This window comes from Tiliqua scincoides, chromosome 3 (assembly GCF_035046505.1).
Source record: "Tiliqua scincoides isolate rTilSci1 chromosome 3, rTilSci1.hap2, whole genome shotgun sequence".
In the NCBI taxonomy this organism is placed as follows: Eukaryota; Metazoa; Chordata; class Lepidosauria; order Squamata; family Scincidae; genus Tiliqua; species Tiliqua scincoides.
This window is the reverse complement of record NC_089823.1, coordinates 227,975,542-227,998,185: the sequence shown is the minus strand read 5'-3', so window position 1 is coordinate 227,998,185 and position 22,644 is coordinate 227,975,542. Positions and strand designations below refer to the sequence as shown.

The 22,644-nt window shown below is 46.5% G+C and overlaps 1 pseudogene; it reads right to left on the bottom strand.

Moving 5' to 3' along the window:
• Positions 1-389: 389 nt before the first annotated feature.
• LOC136647066 (U6 spliceosomal RNA) lies at positions 390-487 on the bottom strand (annotated as a pseudogene).
• Between the last annotated feature and the right edge of the window lie 22,157 nt (positions 488-22,644).

Sequence of the window (22,644 nt, the reverse complement as noted above, 5' to 3'; positions counted from 1 at the left end):
CCACACAGCCTCTCTTCACAACCCTCCTGCAGGTTTGGTTGTCTTTCCCCACAGGGCCCATCTGCTCTTGGACAAAAAAGTTATAGATTAGAATTTCCTCTTGTATCCTAGTAAGGAAGATCCAGAATTGGAAAATATCCCAGGGACCGTCCCTCCTTTCCCTTTCAAAATGGGACACTCTCCCACATTTCTGTGTCTTCTTTAGGTTCTAGGAACATAACAAGTGGCCTTTCACTGTCTCAGACCATTGGTTTAAGTCAGTCTTATCCACACAGATCAGCAGTGGCTCTCCAGACTCTCTGATAGGAAATTTTCCTTGGCCCTACTTGGAGATGAAGCTGGGACCTTCCACATACAAAGCATGTGCTCCACCACTGAGCACTCCCCTATATAACCAGGAACATTTCATAAACCTGCATGTCACCCTTGCACAGGGACCATGCCATTCTTCACTGAATCATTGCAATTTTAATCTAGATGTCGCCATATGCTCTCCTTTTGATTTCATTTTGCAGACAGAATAATAAAGCTGGTATGAAACAACAAGAAGAAAGAAAGCCAGCTTTGTAATTTTTCTATGCTTTCTTTGGCCTTGTGATGCTTCAGGTTTATTTAAAATGAGCATGTGATCCAGTTTGGTGCATTGGATGCTTCTGCCACAACAACTACCACAACAACAACAAATAGTTTTTCATCCAGACAGACTTCACCCTCAAGGTTTTATTCCTGAGTTTAAAAAAATAGTATATTGGTTACAGCTGAAATAAAAAGAGACACCTTGGGTTGTAAACCGGTCTTGTAGGAAACAAAGGCAGAGCTCTGAATTCTCAAATGCTTTCCCTATCCCCAGGCAGCAGAGTTGTGGTGTTATGCTTTCTAGTACACCCAATGAAAGACTGACAGAGCTTTCTATCATCTGTCCTACTGCAATGAATCCAAGGCCTCCAGACACCCAATTACTACCAAACACAAGCCCAGGCACCCTCTCTTGCAAGAAATATAAGGTATCATATCCAAATGCACATGCCCCTATCAGTTGTGTGAAATTAAAAAGCTGATGCTGTGGTTTGGTTTTGTTCTTGGAAGCAACATTTACAATGTGGCATATGGATTACTTAACCGATGTGTTCATTACTCTTGGGTGATCATCTTATCCAATACAGATAGAAAAACAACAAGCTATATGGCAATCTTTAGAGCGATGACACTCATTTGATTGTGGCAGTTTCCAGAAGGTCCTTTCATTTGATAAAAATTAGGGATGGAATTAACAGCTCAATCCTACGGAAATTTCCCACACCAATGCAGTGAGGCCAGTGCAGCTTGTGAGGTATCCTCTGAGGGCCCAATCCTATCCAACTTTCCAATGTTGGTGCAACCACAATGCAGCCCTGAGGGAAGGGAACAAATGTTCCCTTACGTAAAGGAGGCCTCTGTGTTCACCCACTGCAGGATGCAGCACATACCTTGTTGATATGGCTGCACCACTGCTGGAAAATTGGACAGTATTTATTTATTGATTGATTGATTTGATTTGATTTGTAATCCGCCTTTCTCCCCGAAGGGCACCCAAGGCGGAACCCAAGATTTGGCCCTAAGGCAGCTATTTTCAACCAATGTGCCATGGCACACTGGTGCGCCATGGAAGATCCACAGGTGTTCCGCAGGACTTTTGGGAGGGTCATTCATTAGTAGGGCAATTGGGGGATTTGAGCCCCCTACCAACAGGGGGCAATGACAATGTGCCTTGTCAGTGGTAAAAAAAAAAAACTGATGGCGTAACCTTGACAATTTTAGAGCCTTGTCAGTGTGCCATGAGATTAAAAGGTTGAAAAATGCTGCTGTAAGGGATACAGCAACTGCTAAATGGGTTTTAAATGTTTGTCCATATAGAGAAGAGCAGGAGGCATTGCACTCACTCTGATTGGGCTACATCAGGGGTAGGTACCGTTCCCAACCCAGATCCAGCCTACCATTCAAAGTCATCCAGCCCACATCAATTTAGGAGACAATCCTAACCCCTTATGTCAGAGTTTTCCATCACTGGCATAGAGGTGCCAATGGGTCATGTGCCGGATCCTGCAGTTGGGTGTCACTCACAGAGGCCTCCTCAAAGTCAGGGAATGTTTGTTCCCTTACCTCAGAGCTGCATTGCCCTTATGTCAGTGCTGGAAAGCACTGACATAAGGGGTTAGGATTCTCCCAAAGTCTCCTGCCCAATTTTCCATGTGCTGGAGAGGGCTTGGCAGAGCCTGGCTAGGGAGCTCTGCCATGTCCTGTCTAGTGTGCGGCAAACTGGACAGGAGACTTCAACTCCCAAGCTAAGCTCCGTGCAGCCACTTCTGGGAGCTCAACAACCCAGAGGTTCAGCAATGATGTGATGATGTTATTGCCAAATATCCAGCCCCTTTGCCCAAAAACGTTGCCAACCTCTGGGAATGTAACTGCTTCTGGGTGGGGTTGCACTCCCCTTCAAGGTTTACAGCTTGGTAGTGCTCCTGGACTGAGCACTAACCTTGAAGGGTCAGATGTAAGGGATGGTGAGGAACATGTTTGCCCAGCTTCAACTGGTGTGCCTGTTTCTGAGGAAAGCAAATCCGGGCACAGTACTTCATGCCCCTCTCACCTTGCCTTGGGATTACTGTAACACACTGTAATACTGTAATCTGTAACTCTTACACTATAAGAGTAAGGGACTGCTCTTAAAAACTGTGAGGAAACTTCAACTGGTTGAAAATGCAGTCTCCTGGGTCTTTTCAACAGGTGTTGTGGGGACAAAAGGTGGGAGAAGATTCATATTCACTGCCCTAAGCTTTTTGGCGGAAGGGCAGTATAGAAATATGAACAATAAAATACATTTTTTTTCCTTGTGCTCGAGGATATGAGTATGTAGAAACTTGTTGGCGACCTTCAGTCTCGAAAGACTCTGGTATCGCGCTCTGAAAGGTGGTTCTGGCACAGCGTCTAGTGTGGCTGAAAAGGCCAATCCGGGAGTGACAATCCCTTCCACACCGGGAGCAAGTGCAGTCTGTCCCTGGTCTGTCTTCCTGGCTATGGGCCTTCCTTCTTTGCCTCTTTGCCTCAGACTGTTGGCCAAGTGTCTCTTCAAACTGGGAAAGGCCATGCTGCACAGCCTGCCTCCAAGCGGGCCGCTCAGAGGCCAGGGTTCCCCACCTGTTGAGGTCCACTCCTAAGGCCTTCAGATCCCTCTTGCAGATGTCCTTGTATCGCAGCTGCGGTCTACCTGTAGGGCGCTTTCCTTGCACCAGTTCTCCATAGAGGAGATCCTTTGGGATCCGGCCATCATCCATTCTCACAACATGACCGAGCCAACGCAGGCGTCTCTGTTTCAGCAGTGCATACATGCTAGGGATTCCAGCACGTTCCAGGACTGTGTTGTTTGGAACTTTGTCCTGCCAGGTGATGCCGAGAATGCGTCGGAGGCAGCGCATGTGGAAAGCATACAGTTTCCTCTCCTGTTGTGAGCAAAGAGTCCGTTGTGATATCATCCAGCACTTTTCCTTAACTCAGTGGTTCTCAAACTCTCTGCATTCACTTTCCCTGCTGCAGGGAGCTCTGCCAGAAGTCATGCCGGGCTTCCCACACCCCGGGGAGGCTGCAGGAGGCTTGGGTAAGTGCACCTCTAGGCTGCCTCTGCCCCTTAAGGGCCCTCAGACTGGGGCATCGCGACGCCCCAGTTTGAATAGCACTGCCTTAACGGCTTATTTTGAGGATGGGAAATTGATTGGCGTTGCTATTTGGGGCAACAAATCCTTGATTGTCATCACCACTGATTCCAGTCTTCATCACTTTAGCTCCATGTATTCCGAATAGCACAAAATGGAAAGAAAAGCCTAGACAGGTGGAGGGAGAGTGAAAGAAATGAATGCAAATGATGGAAAGTGTCAGCAGTCTTTTTTCTTCGGGGAGGGGTGCAATGCCATAAAAGCTGACACTTGTTAATTACCTAGCTGAAGAGTGTTTAACAAATGGGTAGCCAACCTTCTTAATGGGTGCTTGACAAAGGGTTCTGAAATGCCATTGCAGGCAGCACAAAATCCCATAAGAATGAGTTTCCAGGAATAGGTCGAATAGCTGAGGAACAGTAACAGACACTTTCAATTCAATTAATCATCTAAACAATGGGAAGGAGGATGGGGAAAAGAAGATAAAATAGAAGCTAATGTTTCAGCAGAAAACTGCCAGGAACAGCTACAGCTCTGGAAAAGAGCCATCGTGAACTCCTGCCAGCCAATGCGGTGCGGCTCTTTCAAGAAAGACAGCCAATTGGTTAATCAAGTGACATCCTGTTTCTCAGCAAATACCATTAAGTAAATCGAACAACAGTGAGAAAACACAGAACTGCACGATGGCGTCCAAATCACACAAAACCAGATAAAACAGACCAGGCAAGCAGAACCGTAAAACCTTGTGCAATTCATTCTTGGTTTGAGTGTTTATAATTCCCAGCAATTACACAAATCCAAACTGCAGGGCAGCAATTTCTTCTCCAAGAAATAAACAGTTCAAACTGCGTCCAAAAGCAGAAGCCTTCAAAACAAGATTAACAAATGCACTTTCTTCATTTTAGATCAGGTTCCAAACAAACAAACAAACAAACAGCTTTCCAAAGTTAAACAGATACTCTAACCTGCTACTCTTAGTCTACTTCCGGGGTGCCTGTGGGCCGATTGAGGCCCCAGAAGCAGTTTAGCCGTCCCCGGTTCAGCATGATAATTATCTCAAAATCTCTCAAATCTTAAAAATATGAACAAGATTTGCATGTTTTCTCTTCTGTCATTTGCAGCTAATTTGTTCCTAAGTGAGAGCAAAGTGCTTATTTCTGGCCATCATCTGCATAATGACGTCATTTTCTGCTTAATGATGTCACTTCCAAATCTCAACAGGCACCATGAGTGCTAACTTTGGCCCTCTGTATGAAATGAGTTTGACACCCCTGGTCTACTCAAATTAGTTGAGTGAGTGGGGAAAGAAGTTTAGTCGGTGTTAGTGATGTACCATCCCTTTCCCCCCACCCCTTCCCAGTTTGCTTGCGCTGCTGCTACACCAGATTTAGGTAAGATTGGGCTGTGTAACCAGTAACTGCTCTCTAGGGTCTTAAGCAGAGGCCGTTCTCAGCCCCTGTTACCTGATATCCTTTTCAGTGGGGATGTTAAGTGGAATCAAAACCCCAAACCTTCTATATGCAAAGCAAAGGCTCTACCACAGAGCTGAGACAGGTACCGCCCTTGCATTGAAAAATTGGCTACAAAACTTCTGCTCTGAACCCTCATGCAACGTACTCTTTTCTACTTGTAAACTAAATGAACAGAACTCTTGATTGTAATGTTGATTTTACTCATGCAAGGCATTGTCTAGAACAGTGATTCTCAAAGTTTTAGCACTGGGACCCACTTTTTCAAATGAGAATCTGTCAAGACCCACCAGAAGTGATATCATGACCAGGAGTAACGTCAACAAACAAGATTTTTAATACTCCTAGGCTGCAATCCTCCCAACACTTAGTCAGGAGTAAGTCCCATTTACAATCATTGTCAAAACCATATGCATATATATATATATTTATATATATTGGCAACCTTCAGTCTCGAAAGACTATGGTATAATGCTCTGAAAGGTGGTTCTGGAACAGCATCTAGTGTGGCTGAAAAGGCCAATCCGGGAGTGACAATCCCTTCCACACCAGCAGCAAGTGCAGTCTGTCCCTGGTCTGTCTCCCTGGCTATGGGCCTTCCTTCTTTGCCTCTTTGCCTCAGTCTGTTGGCCAAGTGTCTCTTCAAACTGGGAAAGGCCATGCTGCACAGCCTGCCTCCAAGCGGGCCGCTCAGAGGCCAGGGTTTCCCACCTATTGAGGTCCACTCCTAAGGCCTTCAGATCCCTCTTGCAGATGTCCTTGTATCGCAGCTGTGGTCTACCAGTAGGGCGCTTTCCTTGCACGAGTTCTCCATAGAGGAGATCCTTTGGGATCCGGCCATCATCCATTCTCACATGACCAAGCCATCGCAGGCGTCTCTGTTTCAGCAGTGCATACATGCTAGGGATTCCAGCACGTTCCAGGACTGTGTTGTTAGGAACTTTGTCCTGCCAGGTGATGCCGAGAATGCGTCGGAGGCAGCGCATGTGGAAAGCATTCAGTTTCCTCTCCTGTTGTGAGCGGAGAGTCCATGACTCGCTGCAGTACAGAAGTGTACTCAGGACGCAAGCTCTGTAGACCTGGATCTTGGTATGTTCCGTCAGCTTCTTGTTGGACCAGACTCTCTTTGTGAGTCTGGAAAACGTGGTAGCTGCTTTACCGACGCATTTGTTTAGCTCAGTATTGAGAGAAAGAGTGTTGGAGATCGTTGAGCCAAGGTACACAAAGTCATGGACAACCTCCAGTTCATGCTCAGAGATTGTAATGCTGGGAGGTGAGTCCACATCCTGAACCATGACCTGTGTTTTCTTCAGGCTGATCGTCAGTCCAAAATCTTGGCAGGCCTTGCTAAAACGATCCATGAGCTGCTGGAGATCTTTGGCAGAGTGGGCAGTGACAGCTGCATCGTCGGCAAAGAGGAAGTCACGCAGACATTTCAGCTGGACTTTGGACTTTGCTCTCAGTCTGGAGAGGTTGAAGAGCTTTCCGTCAGATCTGGTCCAGAGATAGATGCCTTCTGTTGCAGTTCCAAAGGCCTGCTTCAGCAGGACAGCGAAGAAAATCCCAAACAAGGTTGGTGCAAGAACACAGCCCTGCTTCACGCCACTTCGGATGTCAAAGGGGTCTAATGTGGAGCCATCAAAGACAACAGTGCCCTTCATGTCCTTGTGGAAGAATCTGATGATGCTGAGGAGCCTGGGTGGACATTCGATCTTGGGGAGAATCTTGAAGAGGCCGTCCCTGCTGACCAGGTCGAAAGCCTTCTTGAGATCTATGAAGGCTATAAAGAGTGGCTGTCGTTGTTCCCTGCATTTCTCCTGCAGTTGTCTAAGGGAGAATACCATATCAGTGGTGGACCTGTTGGCTCGGAATCCGCACTGCGATTCTGGATAGACACTCTCTGCAAGTACCTGGAGCCTCTTTAGTGCAACTCGGGCAAACAACTTTCCTACAACGCTAAGGAGAGAGATGCCATGGTAGTTGTTGCAGTCACCCCTGTCACCTTTGTTCTTGTACAGCGTGATGATGTTTGCATCCCTCATGTCTTGAGGTACTCCACCTTCTCTCCACAGAGACAGAGGATTTCATGCAGCTCAGTGACGATGATCTCTTTGCAGCACTTTAGGACTTCAGCAGGGATGCTGTCTTTTCCAGGTGCCTTGCCAATGGGAAGGGAGTCGAGGGCCACGTGAAGTTCTTCTAGGGTTGGTTCACTGTCAAGCTCCTCCAACACAGGCAGACACTCAATGTTGTTCAGCGCTTCTTCAGTGACTACATTTTCTCTGGAATATAGCTCAGAGTAGTGCTGCACCCAGCGTTCCATCTGCTTCGCCCGATCCTGGATGACCTCACCTGTTGCAGACTTCAGAGGGGCAATTTTCTTCTGTGTTGGACCTAGGGCCTGCTTGATACCATCATACATCCCCTTGATGTTGCCCATGTCAGCTGCTATCTGTATCTCGGAACAGAGCTGGAGCCAGTAGTCGTTAGCACATCTCCTGGCAGTCTGCTGGACTTTGCTTCGAGCAGCTCGGAGGACCTGCAGGTTGTGCTCACTGGGACTGGCCTTGTATGCTGCTTGAGCTCTCTTCTTTTCCTCAATGACTGGTGTCAACTCCTCAGAGTGGGCTTCAAACCAGTCTGCCATCTTGTTGGTCTTCTTGCCAAATATGGACAAGGCGTTGTTGTAAACGGTATTCTTGAAATGTTCCCATCTGTTGGATGCGTTTGCATCGGCCGGGCCTGGAAGAGATTCCTCAAGTGCTTGTGCAAATTCCTCCACTTTTCTCTGATCCCAGATCTTGCTGGTATCAATGCGAGGTCTTCCTTCCTTTTTCGTGTGATACAGTCACTTTGCTTGCAGTTTCACTCTGCTGCACACCAGGGAGTGGTCAGTGTCACAGGCAGCACCATGATAACTGTGTGTGATCTTGATGCTGGGAAGGCTGGAGCATCTGGAGAGAATCAGGTCGAGCTGGTGCCAGTGCTTTGATCTTGGGTGTCTCCAAGAGACTCTATGTTGGGGCTTTGTGTTGAAGAATGTGTTGCTGACACAGAGACCGTGATGACAGCAAAACTCTAGCAGGCGTTGGCCATTTTCATTCATCTTCCCAGTGCCGAACTGACCTAAGCAAGTGGGCCACGAACTGTTATCAGCACCAACTCTAGCACTGAAATCGCCGAGGATGAACAATAGCTCTTTTACAGGGATCTTCTTGATAGTGGTGGCCAGGTCATCGTAGAATTTGTCTTTGGCTTCTGCTGGAGACAACAGAGTCGGTGCATAAGCACTGATGAGTGTGACAGGTCCTGCTGATGACTCGAGCTGCAGGGACAAAATTCTTTCACTTCCCACAGTAGGTGGGATGATGGATTCCAGCAGAGTATTTCTGACCGCAAAGCCAACGCCATGTTCCCTGGTTTCGTTTGGTGGTTTTCCCTGCCAGAAAAATGAGAAATTTCTCTCCTTGACGGAATCTGGCAGCCTTGTCTCTTGAAGGGCGACGATGTCCATCTGCAGTCTGCTCAGCTCCATGTCGATGACAGCTGTTTTGCGTGCATCGTCTATTTCTTGCAGGTCATCAGAGAAGCCAGGTGTCATTGTCCTTACGTTCCAGGTGCCCAGTTTTAGGGCAGGAGTTTTCTCTTTTCTGTTGCATGGTGCAGAGTTGTCGATCCGCTTGTCGGTTTTCACCCTAAACCCCATGCACCCCATGAGGTTAACGGACCGTGGCGAGGCAACACCTTACTGGCTGGGGACTGCCCAGCTTAAGGCGGGCGGTAGCTGCCCAATGAGATGCAATGATCTCTCCCACCGTCGGAAGCAGCCCCTGGCGTCACGCTCTACGCCAATCGAGCAAAGACTTATAACCGGTAAACTACTGCTTCCCGTGTTGTGCTGATGCCGTATGGCAAAGTTGGAGTGTCCTCTCCAGTGCGCGAAGCCTGGGTAAAGAAGGTAAGGAGGATATGCTGTTACCCATGCAGCAAATCCCCCCCTCTCCACATCGCTGGAATGGTCCAATGGAAAGGCAGAAGCCAATATGGTTGGTTCCAGCGGCGTCGCAGGAGTTGCCAGAACGTGACTGTGTTCAGCCATGAACTGCCTCAGGGACTCCAGCTCCTGATTTTGCCTCGAGGTTGATTCTTGAAGCCTTTTCCATAACTGGATGTAGCCACAAGGCAGTGGAGGTTTGGGATCAGAGTTTTCCTTCTCTCAGATGAGCTGCCTTCCCAGGCTGACCAGTCCCATCTACCTGGTGGCTGTTTAGTCTCCTCTTACGGCACATACAGCCATACTGAGGACCTGTTCTTATCCCCAGCCCCTGGGGGATGACGCTGGAGTGGAGGGGCAGAAAGAAAGATTGTGGAAGCAGGGATGGGGCTAATGGAGGATTGCAGAGAGAGAGAGGGAGCAGAGATGGGGCCAATGGACGATAGCAGAGAGAGCCTATTAAAAGTACAGATTAGTAGCCTATTAAAAGTACAGATTTGTAACATTTCCCCAAATGCAGTCATATACCATGGTAGCATCAAGTCGAATATATTAAAAATAAAATATTGAAATGAATGGGGACCCACCCAACATTGGCTCGCAACCCAGGCAGTGGGTCCCAACTCATGGTTTGAAAAACACTGGTCTAGAAGATTTAGGTATCAAATACTGACTTTGGAGATCTAACACCAGTCTTGAACTCTATAGCTCCGATTTAATTAAAAAATTAAATAGCAGAGTGAACCAAATTCTCTAATCCAGTGCTTCTCAAACTGATGAGTTGTGACCAGCCTGAGAACCACTGCCACTACTCCCTTAATAGGTGGGGAAAGGAGGAAGGCAGCAACACCATCCCCAGGATCACTGTGGGGGATATAGGAGCTTTTTTGTAACTCATCCTAGTCCTAGTCCCTGCCAGCATTCTCTGCAGAGCTCCCCCCCCCCAAAAAAACACTGGAAAAACACGACCGCAACCCACTGAGGTTGTGATTGCAAAACCAGAAGTGAATCGTGAGCACTTTTCTCCAGAGTTTAAAGGTGCTGCTTTCCACGCCGCCCTTGCAAAGACTTATCCTGGTCCTTAAACTCCCAGAGAGTTTGAGAACCAGTGCTCTAGTCTATGTAGTCTATAGATGTTCTGGGGGGCAGATGCAGCAATGGAGTCCATAAAGGGCATCACATTTTCCATTCAAACAGGAACTGTACGGCAAAACTGAAAGCACCAGTCAAGCTTGAAACAATTATGAGCAGTTGGCATATATGATGACTTTATTGAAAACCAACAGTCTCATACAAGCTAATATGTTTGAATTGAATCTCTACTTTGTGTGCTTTGCAGATGACTCTTCAGCTTAGTTCAATATAACAGGCATTTTTTGGTCATCAGAGTCATTCTTGGTGACAATGAACTCTGAAACAAATAGTGCAGCAACCTTGGTGAAAATCATTAGCTTAGTATTTTTATGAACTACTCCAGACCAATTGGACCATATGGGTTGCAGTGAGACAAGACACCCCATCTTATGGGACGTGGATGCCTTGGGCATCCCATGTTTATGGAAGGAGGGGTGGGATAGAAATATTTTAAATTACATCTAAATTAATATTAAATTAAATAAATACATTTAAATTTATTTATTAAATAAAATAAATAGGGGCCCCATTCCAGCACAGATATTAACTTGGAGAGGATTCAGGTAGAACACAGAACAAGGCTTCCTCTGACCACCTGCTTTCTCTGAAGATCTATATGCCTCCTCTTTGCTTCATCCCCATGGGGGAGGGGCTGTATGTCAGCAGAAAGTTTCATGCAAAAAGGCTCAGATGCAATATGTGGCATCTTGCAAATACCTAAGCCGGAAAACTAGAGAATTGATGCCAGCCACTATAGAAAATCTTTAGTTGCATGCTTTGCATACAGATGTCTCAGGTTCAATCCGCAATATTTCCACGTAGGGCAGACAAAAGTTCCTGTCTGAAATTTTAAAGAGCTGCTGCCAATCACCACTGACAAAACTAAGCTAGATTAAGGGAGCTTTCTCTGCTGATACAGAACTCAGTTGGCATCCTTCAGTCTCTGAAGACTATGGTATCACGCTCTGAATGGTGGTTCTGGAACAGAGTGTCCTCTCCAGGGCGCGAAGCCTGGGTAAAGTAGATATGGAGGATAGACTGTTACCCATGCAGCAAATCCTCCACGTCGCTGAAATGGTCCAATGGAAAGGCAGAAGCCTATACAGTTGGTTCCAGCGGCGTCGCAGGAGTTGCCAGAACGTGACTGTATACAGCCGCGAACTGCCTCAGGGACTCCGGCTCCGGATTTTGCCTCGAGGTTGACTCCTGAAGCCTTTTCCATAACTGGATGCAGCCACAAGGCAGTGGAGGTTTGGGATCAGAGTTCTCCTTCTCTCAGATGAGCTGCCTTCCCAGGCTGACGAGTCCCATCTCCCTGTTGGCAGTTTAGTCGCCTCTTATGACAAGTACAGCCAAACTGAGGGCCTATTCTTGTCCCCAGCCCCCAGGGGAAGATACAGAAGTATTTTGTCCAATATACATGGGAGATGCTGTACAGGCATCCCCCATTCATTTGACAGTTAGGGACCGGAGCAGTGATGAAAAGTGGAAACAGTTGAAAAGAGGAAAAGAGGTACCCTGTCTTTTTTTTTTTACTTTACAAATGTTGCTTGCAATGCTTTTTTAGCTAGCAAATTGCAAATGCCTTTTTTTATCATGCAAAGTTCTGCTGTCACACAAGGATTTCTGCAAGTGGACTCTCATTAATGCCTTTGGAAATGGGAATAGACCCAGAGGTAAAGATGACACACTCTCTCTCTCTCTCTCTCTCTCTCTCTCACACACACACACACACACACACACACACACACACACACCAAAACATATTGAATCACCATGTCATATGCAAATCAACATGGGGGAGGGCAATTTTAGCCTTTAGAACAGCAGAGAGAGCTTGAAAGAGTGGAGCATGTGTTCAATGAATGAATTCTGGGTATAACTAAAACTATAACCATCATAAAGCAGGGGATACCTATATTTAGTTTTTCCTAAACTGTTGTTGACTTGAGCACACAGTGTGTGTTTTTCTTCCCCCAGGATCAAAGCTAAAATTGAAACTTCATGTCACTCTTCCTGTAGCCAAAAACATACATATTTTCCCCATCCTCTCCCAGACAAAGGGTGGAGTCCTCCAGGGCATTTCAGCATGGCCCAGTTAACAGTATCCCATGGCATCTCCACCCTGCACTTTACCAGCCTGGTAGATTTTAGGTAAGGGACTCATCATGCTGATTCTTCTCAGTTGTTCCCTGTGTCTGTCAGCTATAGCAAGGGTTGCGTCAGGGAATTTTGATAAGTCCTTGTTGATGTTGATGATGCTACTTCCCCTCCATTGGCAGTGACTGCCTCCTCCATGGCAGTGACTTCCAACCTTCCCACATGCATACTGGGTAGGTGAATTATTGGCTAATGGTAGATTGTCAAGTGGAAGCGCGACCTTCTCATTTCTCTGCTCTTGATCTCGCACACGGCCCCTTTTGTGCTGACAGTTTCAATGTCCATAAGCACTCCATGGCATCCTGGAAGCTCTTCCAATGCACATGCTCATTTATCACACCTCCATCTTACTGAGGGATTATAGCAATTCAGCCAATAGCTGTGGGGGGAAGGAGCAGAAAGTCTCAGAAGATGGCAGCTTGCATGCACCTACCCCAAAGATACAGTTTAAGTGTAATTTTTCAGGGAACGCACATGTACTATTAGACCCTTCATCCATCTCTCTGCAGCTACAAATGCCCTAATGTGGCATTCACATGAGGCATTTCAGAAGCCAGCATGGAAGAAAGCCAAAACCCTGGCATAGTGATTGCTTGGGTTTACCTGCCGTCTTTATGTTTTGTTTTCTTTCCTTCTCTTTGCTAGAGAAACTGTGAGTTCTGCTAGACAAATCGCCGTGAATTTAATTTACTCTGAATGCAGCGCTTGTGATTAGGATCCTTTTGCTCAGTGAGGGAGAAGGAATATCCAAGTGCTTCATCTCTTCCCAATTTAATTAGAGAACACACTGCTCATTTCAAACCATTTAGTACAATTACCAGAATTAATTCTGGGACAAAGACTAACAAACAGATAAACAACATGAAAGAGAAACAGAAGAAAAAAAGGGAAAGCAGAAATAATTAGATCAGCACTAAATGTATGTGTGGGCTCCATTCTCCTTTTCTTTGCCTTCTCCTCCTCTTAAGAGTTCCTCATAGTCATCAGTCCTATTGAATGAATGAAAAGACATTCAACCCTCCCAGCCTAAGCAGGTCCTGTAACTTCCATGCATTCTCAGGACCGGACTATATGAGCAGGTAGTCAGAGGTGGTCCAGAGGCGAGCTTCCAATTCAAAGTGCCTCTCTTTTTCTCTGAAATAGCCACATTGGGCTGCATTCCTGGTTGGAAATGGGGCATGCAGGAAGGAGGCTATTAATTCTTCCATTGTGTGCTGCTCTAATGTTGAAAATCGCCCTGATTCAGAGGGGCTTTGCTCCTGAAGTGCTGATTTTACTTCTGGAAACAGAAATGTACTTGCGGTTGGAAGCTTGCCTTTGGAGCATACATTCACACGCTTGTGTAGTTTGGCCATCACAGCTCTAAGTTATTAGAAACATGTTTGTCCCTTGATTAAGAAGTAGGATTCTCACGGAACTTGGAATGATAAAGGGCCACTTTCTCCCACCTGAATCAGCAAATTAATTAAACAATCCTTCACTTTGTGTCCCTGTTCTTTTAGGTGAAGAACATGGCTACCAGAAAAAGGTAGCTATTTGAACCAAGTGGCAGGATTAGAACATGTGGCAAATAAATGATGAGTGGTGCAGACTCCTTATAATTCTGTGCCGGGTTTTTCGGATTTATTTGCCAACACAAACTTGCAATGATGCTGAAGATCTTCTTCACAACCCCAATATATAAATAAAGTGCAAGACTGGGGACCCACTGTCAATTCCACCCCCCTCCCAGGACTCTATCCACCCATCCCATCCCCACGCACTCCCCACCCCCATAATGCCCACTCAGAACTATTCACTGGAACCAAATATTCCTATTATGGAGAGCAGAAAAAGTGACCATGAAGCCTGGCACTAGTGAAAGCTATTTCAGCACAACTGAGCATGACTAGGAACCTGAGCAGGACTGGGAAACAACTTCCTGGTACCTGAAGGGGCACACCAGATGCCTTCCCCTTTACCTGGTGGTGCTCTAGTTCAGTGGCCTTCAACCTTTTATCATTTCCGTAAGTTGCTGTAACCCCACAACTGAGGCTTTGTGACCCCATTGGGGTCTCAACCCCAAGGCTGAAGAGCATTGGGATAGAGGATAGGGGTCACTTCCCTGGGACTAAATCAGCACTGGAAGAGTGGACAGCAACAGCTCCATTTTCTAGCCAATTATTCTATTCTCCCTCCTGACCCCCCCCTCCCCAGGTCATTCCACAGCAGTCTTGCATCCTGCAGAAACTCTATCCCACTCATAGAACAATGCCATTAGCATAGCTATTCTTTTGCAGCGACTGGGGCTTGTTCCCTGAACTGGATCAAGCACTTCCCTTTTACTAGAAGCTTAACAATGAACTGCAGGGGTTTTTACAATTCATCTTGGAACCTAATCTCATCACAGATTAAAACAATCAAGAAGGGGTCATAGGGTCCAGTAATCTGGGATCCGGACCTCTTCCACCCACATCTCAGAATTCCATCGTTGCACATGGCCATTTCTTCTCTGAAATCACATGAATCCTTGAACTTTCGTAACAGCCAGAAGCACTCTCCTTTGTTGCTTTTACATATTCTTTAACATGCTAAGATTCTAGGGTGCATTTAGTCCAATTCAAAAATTAAGAATTCGGATAGAAATATTAGTCATATAGCTGATCTGAACAAATATACACAACACTTTTTGGAAGGCCAAAAGAACATATTTAATGAAATAGGAAAGCAATTTCATTAAATGTTCTTTAGCATCTTAAGAGTCTGCAGTATTTTACTTCAGCTATTCTCCTTTTCTTCTTTTTATCAAGCAGCCAATAATTTGATACTTTACAGTGATGGTCAGGTAATCAGAGGCTGATATGCGCTTTGCTTGTCTAATCGCAATCAGAACACTGTTTAGTTGAAATATTCTGGAAGTAGCAGTCAGACGCATAAAATAGACCAGGGTGAATGAGAAGTATCAGACAATTTACAGCTAAAATTTCAGGTAGCAGAATTGGATTTTCTGTAGCAAAGACATTCTCTCTCTCTCCCTCACTGGACTGTTGTGAGGACAGAAGGGAGACCTATACATTGCCCTATGGAGGACAGGAAGAATAAAAGTACAATTAAATAAATACAGTTTCTACAAAAAGAATTTTCAGCTGGAGGACAACTGACAGCCCAATCCTATGCATGGCTTACAGAGACAGATCTTGTGATCTGCTACTCTAAGCCCTGCACTGGAAGTGCAAAGGCTGTACCACCATCATGCACTTTGGAACTACTGGCACAAACAGTCAGAGATCCAGTGTACGTCAGTGGCGCTTGGGCATCCCACCAGAGCAGGTAGGTCGGTAGCAGGGGCGATTTGGGGGACAATTGTGGGTGATTTGGGGCAGGATCTAGGCAGGAGAGGGGGTGGTTCAGGTGTTGAATAGGAAGAATCTTGGCAGCAGTGGTAGACATCAACATCCCATCCCCCTTTCCCCTCCTCAAACCACCCCCTTTGTCACCCAGGACTTGTGCCAGCAAAACAGCTGCTGTAAGTCCTGCAAAAGTTGCACTGGTGTTGTGCATGCCAGGGCCACCAGCCCAAACCGCTAGAGACTCTGTGTGTATGACAGTGGCAGGGTGAGGATCATGGCAGCTCAGGGTGGGAAGCAGGCCAGGCAGGGAGCAGGAGAGGGAAGGTAGCTGTGCACATGATCAGATACACCTTGCCCGAGTCCACACACATCCCACCCACCTTTCTCGAGTCTTCTCAGATTGACACCAGCTAAATAGCTGGCACAGGTCTGAGGAGACACACTGGAGACCAGTCAGCCTACAGGAAGGCGGTTTTATTGCCTACTCCACAGACTGGCAAGCGAGGGAAGGTACATTCAGTAGGTTTCATGCATTAAAAATGGGTCGTTCTGCTTAATAAACTAGCACAAGTTCAGCCCAGTTGCGATCTGGTGTCTTTGCCAGGGGGTGTGAGCATAAATAGAATGCCAGATGCAGGGGAGCAGCTGATCTCCATCCAAGTATCTTGTGGTCTTCTGTGTGGTATCTGAGGCATCTGATGGGCCACTGTGAGATTAAGGTAGATGGGCCCTGGGCCTGATCCAGCACAGCTCTTCTTATGTTCTTATGAAGGTAAGTAAAAAAAAAAAAATACATAAACATCTGAACCATTTTGTTTCACTCATCCCCACAACAGCATGCAGCGTACGTTCTGTCAGTGGAACTGTGTGCTATGGTTTGCTGGAAGATAGGATTGGGACCTAAGGTAACATGTCAAAGACTTTGTGGAAAAGTTGGTTTTTAAGATGGGATTTGAAGAAAGTGAACAACGGAATATTCCACAGGAGTGGCAGCAGTCTAAAAGTTGCATCCATGCGGCAAAGCATCAATGCAAAAAAAAAAAAAAATGGTATGGTATGGTTGGCAACCTTCAGTCTAAAAAGACTAGGGTATAAGCCTACAGCACCCGGTATTCTCAGGTGGTCTCCCATCCAAGTACTAACCAGTCCTGACCCTGCTTAGCTTCCAAAAATGCTTGCATAGGATTTGTGGGAAATGGTGCGACTTCGACATGCTTGCTCACTTTAGATCTACGTAGAACCCATACATGATGCATTTTTGGAACAACAATATAAACCTCCATGGAGTCCCCTTGATCACGCAGACTGGCTATAGCAGGATCCGTGAAATAATCCATAAAACATAAGAGTCCATAAGGGTGCAGAAGAGTTTTGTGTGAATCAATATTCCCTGCAGGAAAGCAATACAGGACTGTTCCCAGACACCCTTTTGCACTGGGCAAACTTCAGTAAAGGATGCTCAGTCCTGTGCATAGCAATATTCAAGTTGATCTATTTTGGGTCATATCTTTTTAATAAATGCAACAATTTTAATCAAGTCTGCTCAGGAGGGCAGAAGATTAGTTAAGAAGAGAGGTAAATGCAATGTTAGATTAAGGTATCACTGGGAATTAAAAATGTAATTTTGTGTTATTACCAGGACTATATAATGAAGAAAGAATATGCAATGTGAAATTAAATGTAGCACAATGCAGAAACCAGGAGAGGAAAAATGAATCTGATATGCAAGACAGAAAAGGTCGTGAATGCTTAAACCCAATTCACTTCTGCTCTGCCTCCTGTTCTTGTCTTCCGTCACCCTCCCCGTCCCACACAGTTTAAGTATTCCTTAACAGAAGGAGAATGACAGTGATTAACATTAGGATATTTCATGGATTATAAAGCAGGATCCAATCTGACAAGACAATCAAGTGATGGTAATTCTATGAACTTCCGATTGTTCAGTTTGGTCTCTCCTGAGTAGCCTTTCTCAAAGGACAATGTGATGCATTGAACATTGGAGAGCTAGGTTCAGTTCCCCATTTGGAGATGTTCGATGTCCCTCAGCTCAGAGATGCCAAATAAATTCTGAGGTGGTGTAGAAATATGATACCAAACCTATATGAAAGCAGACATCTACCTAAGGTTCTCAAACCTTGAAGAAACAGGAACAGTAGCCTTACACCCTTGACAAAGCCCCACCAAATGCCTGCTATCAATCCTTGTCATTGTCATGTATGAAATCAAATTGACTACATGCTTACTGAATGTCTTTGCCTCTTTTTTTGTCTTCTCTGAGTTGACCTGTTCTTCCCAATCTGGTATCCAACCACCGGCTCAATAATGTGTTTCACTTCCTCACCCTCAGGTCCTCATCTGCCTGATCTAGAACCTGACCCCAGTCAGTCACAACCACATCTTCTGCTACACCCCCCCCCCCGCTCTTATCCTTCCTGCACCAACAGGACTCTGGTGAGTCTCAGAGCTTGGCCAAAGTCTGACAAATGGACAGGAAATCAGATGGTATCACAATCCGTCAGTGCGATTTCTAGCTGGGCCCTCACTAGTGTGATTTTTAAAAATGAAACTCCATGTGCAAGGAACAGACTGACAGAAAATGCAGAGAAACAGCAATTCTCTGCCTTCTCCAATAACATCCACTACCATGGCAACTATACTTGAAAAAGCAAATTGAGAACATGGGCGGAGGCAGAAACCTATACGAACCAGGACAATTAAAATTAAAAAAAAATTCTACAAAACAGTCACTTTAACTTCTCAGAATAAATTATATGCATTGCCAAGAAGCAAGGGAAGGAACCACATTCAATGGTAGCATTAAGCATATGGCAAGACCCACACTCAATAGCCGGAGGAGGGGTGATAAGTATTGCAGGTGCTGCAATGTGCCTTGTAATTGGTCTCTCCCATCCACCGTCAGAGCCATTCAGCCCAGAATGGCTCTGATGGTGAGTGGGAGGGGACAATTACATGGCGTGTTGTAGCACCTCCAATATTTACTATGCCACCCCTCTGTAGCTACGCTACTGCCCACATTTGTTGTCTGACTACTACCCGAGACCTTCCAAACCCAGTTAGAATAGCCAGCTGTTACCGTGTGTTCTGGGATACATGTATGAACAATGCACATGATCCCACCCGCAGGATTTTATGATACGACAGAGTCATGTTTGCCCAAGTATCTGACAGGGAAGCCAGACCCAGTCCAAAAAAGGCAGATACCAAGCTGTGTTCAGGTAGGGAGGAGAAGAAAGTCTGATGGCCCAAGGTGGCCAACACTACCTGCCGGAACAAATGAAAACATAAGAATTCCTGGATGAATAGCCTTGGATAGTAGGTATGGTTGTGGATCTGGCCAGTAGCATAGCTAGAGGGGGGCAAAATGGTAAGTACTGCAGCACCGCAATGCATTACATAGGTGCCCCCCCCCCCACTCACCACTGGAGCCATTCCAGGCAGCGACAGCAGACGGTGTCTCTTGCACATTACTCCAGAGGCGAGTGGGAGGGGCTGCCTACACAGCGCATTGCAGTGCCTGCTGTACTTGCCATTCCCCCCCTCTAGCTACACTACTGGATCTGGTCATGGCAAGAGTCTGACTGGGACTTTTCCTAAAGGTAAAACGTTCTTGAGCCCAATAAGACAACTGCTTGATAGGATTAGGAGATGGATCACAACAACAGACAAGTTGTATTCTGTAGCGGAGGCTATTTTAAGACACTCTCAGACACAACCCCAGGATTGGTGCAAGAGGGACCAATTCATTCGTTTGGAGCAACCCAATAAAGGGATTACGCATGTGTGCTTAAGTTCCAAACAGAGGCCCAAGCAGACTGTTTGCGCTGGAGACAAGGTAATGCTATTCTCCTTATGATTCCTTCCAGACACTGTCTTTATCCAAGACTTCTTTGCTTTGGCTAGACTTCTATGGTGGCTCATGCAAAGGGGAAAAACAAAAAAACACAGTGCTAGGCTAGATAGGGCTAATATTCAGATTCAGTATAAAGAATTCCATATGTTCATGCGCAAGAAAAAGATCAAAGATCTTTTATCATACACTGGGGGAAAAACACATCATTAAACTTATAAAACCCAGAGAACACTTGGCTGAAGCTTTCAGTTAAGCAGCAAACGTAAGAACATCTTTAAAGAAGTTTACCACATTTGACTTCAGTGGAGTTCGGTGACAGCCAAGACTCCTGAGATCACAGCTAACAAATGTCATAGCTTTTATTTACTGAACATGCTTTTAACACTTTGTAAATGTCCTAAACCCAGGACTTGAGGAATGTCCATTAGGATGTCCACCATCCCAAGGAGGTAACTTTAGGAAAGAAGCTGATCAGTGAGGAAATCAACTAGCAACAGTAATCCTGAGTAGGTCACACAGGACTCTCTGATGCTAGAGAATCACGCAGGTCATGAGCAACCAAAGAGCTCTGTTCCTGAGTTCCCTACAACAGACTGCCTCATGCCTCTCCCTTCAATGGAGGTGGACCTATTCCCCCATGAAGACTGGTCTGTGCACAGCAGGTACCCCAACACAGTCTTGGAACGTGCCTGGAATCCCTAGCATTCATGCACTGCTGAAGCAGAGGCACCTGCATTGGCTCGGTCATGTCGTGAAAATGGATGATGGCCGGATCCCAAAGGATCTCCTCTATGGAGAACTCGCGCAAGGAAAGCGCCCTACAGGTAGACCACAGCTGCGATACAAGGACATCTGCAAGAGGGATCTGAAGGCCTTAGGAGTGGACCTCAACAAGTGGGAAACCCTGGCCTCTGAGCAGCCCGCTTGGAGGCAGGCTGTGCAGCATGGCCTTTCCCAGTTTGAAGAGACACTTGGCCAACAGTCTGAGGCAAAGAGGCAAAGAAGGAAGGCCCACAGCCAGGGAGACAGACCAGGGACAGGCTGCACTTGCTCCCAGTGTGGAAGGGATTGTCACTCCCGAATTGGCCTTTTCAGCCACACTAGACGCTGTTCCAGAACCACCATTCAGAGCGCGATACCATAGTCTTTCGGGACTGAAGGTTGCCAACGGTGGCACAGCAGTCAGGGTGAAATAAGGAACCAGGAAATGGACCTGAGTTGCGAGATGATCCAAGGGTCAGAAAGTACTGCTGAGAGAAAAATGTTGTGCAAACAAGGTGTATCCCATGGTTGCCCAACCCACAAACAGGTTGTCTCAAGTGGTGGATCTGTGAGGAGTATTGTGGTTGCCTCACTCTGCCTTCTTCTATGCATCTGTCACTCTCCTTCCATGCTTCCTCATTTTAATAAAAGAAAGGCGTTGAGGCAGAAGAGGAAGTGTGGAAGGAGAGTGGTGGCCTCTAGAGCATCTCCTGGGCAACTCCCCTCCAGGTTGCCTCCTCTGCTACATTCCCATCTTCCCTTTCAAACATGGGAAGGGGAGCAAGAGTAGCAGAAGAGGAAGAGGACGATGAGTAGGCAGGAGACGAAGAGGATGATCCACCTCAGGCACTCGCAAATCTGGGGCCACTTCTGTGCTTTGTCCAAACAGGAAAATTTGAACCAGCCCAGGGCCTATAAATGCTTAGTGCCTTAGAACAGGGGTGTCCAAAGTTTTTGGCAGGAGGGCCACATCATCTCTCTGACACTGTGTCGGGGGCCGGGGAAAAAAAGAATTAATTTACATTTAAAATTTGAATAAATTTACATAAGTTTACATATATGAATATATTAAAGATGAACTTATATGAATGAATGACGGTCTTGAAATAGCTCAAGGCCTATAAAAGGCCTTGCACAAAGCAAGGCTGGCCTTTCCTTTGCTGCTGCTACTGCATCACAGACGTGAAACAGCAAGCAGTGGAAGGAGCCCTCATCCCACAGCTCACGTGAGAGGTCAAACAGTCACACTCATGCTGAGAGCAGTTGTGTTGGGCCAGTGTGGGCTCCAACAAATCTCCAGAGGGCCAGAGGCTCATTGGAGACTGGGGGCTCCCTGAGGGCCGCATTGAGAGGCCTCGAGGGCCACAAGTGGCCCAAGGGCCGGGGTTTGGGTACCCCTGGTCTAACAGTACAAGGCACCTTCCTGTGTTGGTTGATGGCCGTATTCAGTGGTGACAGTGAGGTAGTTTTGACATTCAAAACGGCACTGACCGCAGACCTAACTCATATGAGCTCTGACTTGGCTGAAATAGCACTCAATAAGAGGCCACCAATTATGCTTGGAAGAGGAAAATGTGCATCCCTTTCAGGGTGCATAATGCTATATAAAGCCATTAGTTCCCACTTCTGTCATGGTGGGCAGAGTGAAAGGAGGTGATCAAGGCAGGCAGTACTCCTGACTTTCTCTCTCCACAATACCAGATTCAGGGCCAGCCTCAGAGGTTGGTCAGGTCTGCCACTGACCAAAGGTCTGGCACTTGTCGTGTCGCCCCCTAAACCAAGTGCCGACCCCTTAAACCTGTTGCTACCTTCCAAGTGTGATTGGCCTGAGACTAAGGGAAAAAGAGGGAGTGCACAAGACTGTCAGATGCTCTTTCTTCCACCCACTTGTCCAATTCCCAGAAATCATCCATTTGTCCACCACTTGCCTGGTTGGCAGCCAAGCAGGCCAGGTAAGCTGGGGACAGGAAGGGGAGTGCATAGTGCATGGGGGAGTCTTAACAGTGGGAGCATGCCTATGCATAAGGGTCCTTCCTGATGATGTGGCCCAGGGCAAGAAGGTCCCTGTTGACCAACAGGTAGAGGAGGAAGGTGGAAGCACCAGGAGGAATTTCACTTGCGCTTCCCCTCCCTTTCCCTGCTGGCCAATGAGAATGTTTTTTCCTAATTGGCAGCACGGGCTGCTACTCAAGAGAAACCTTTTCCCCACATTGGGTGGCATCAGCGAGCGCACCGCACT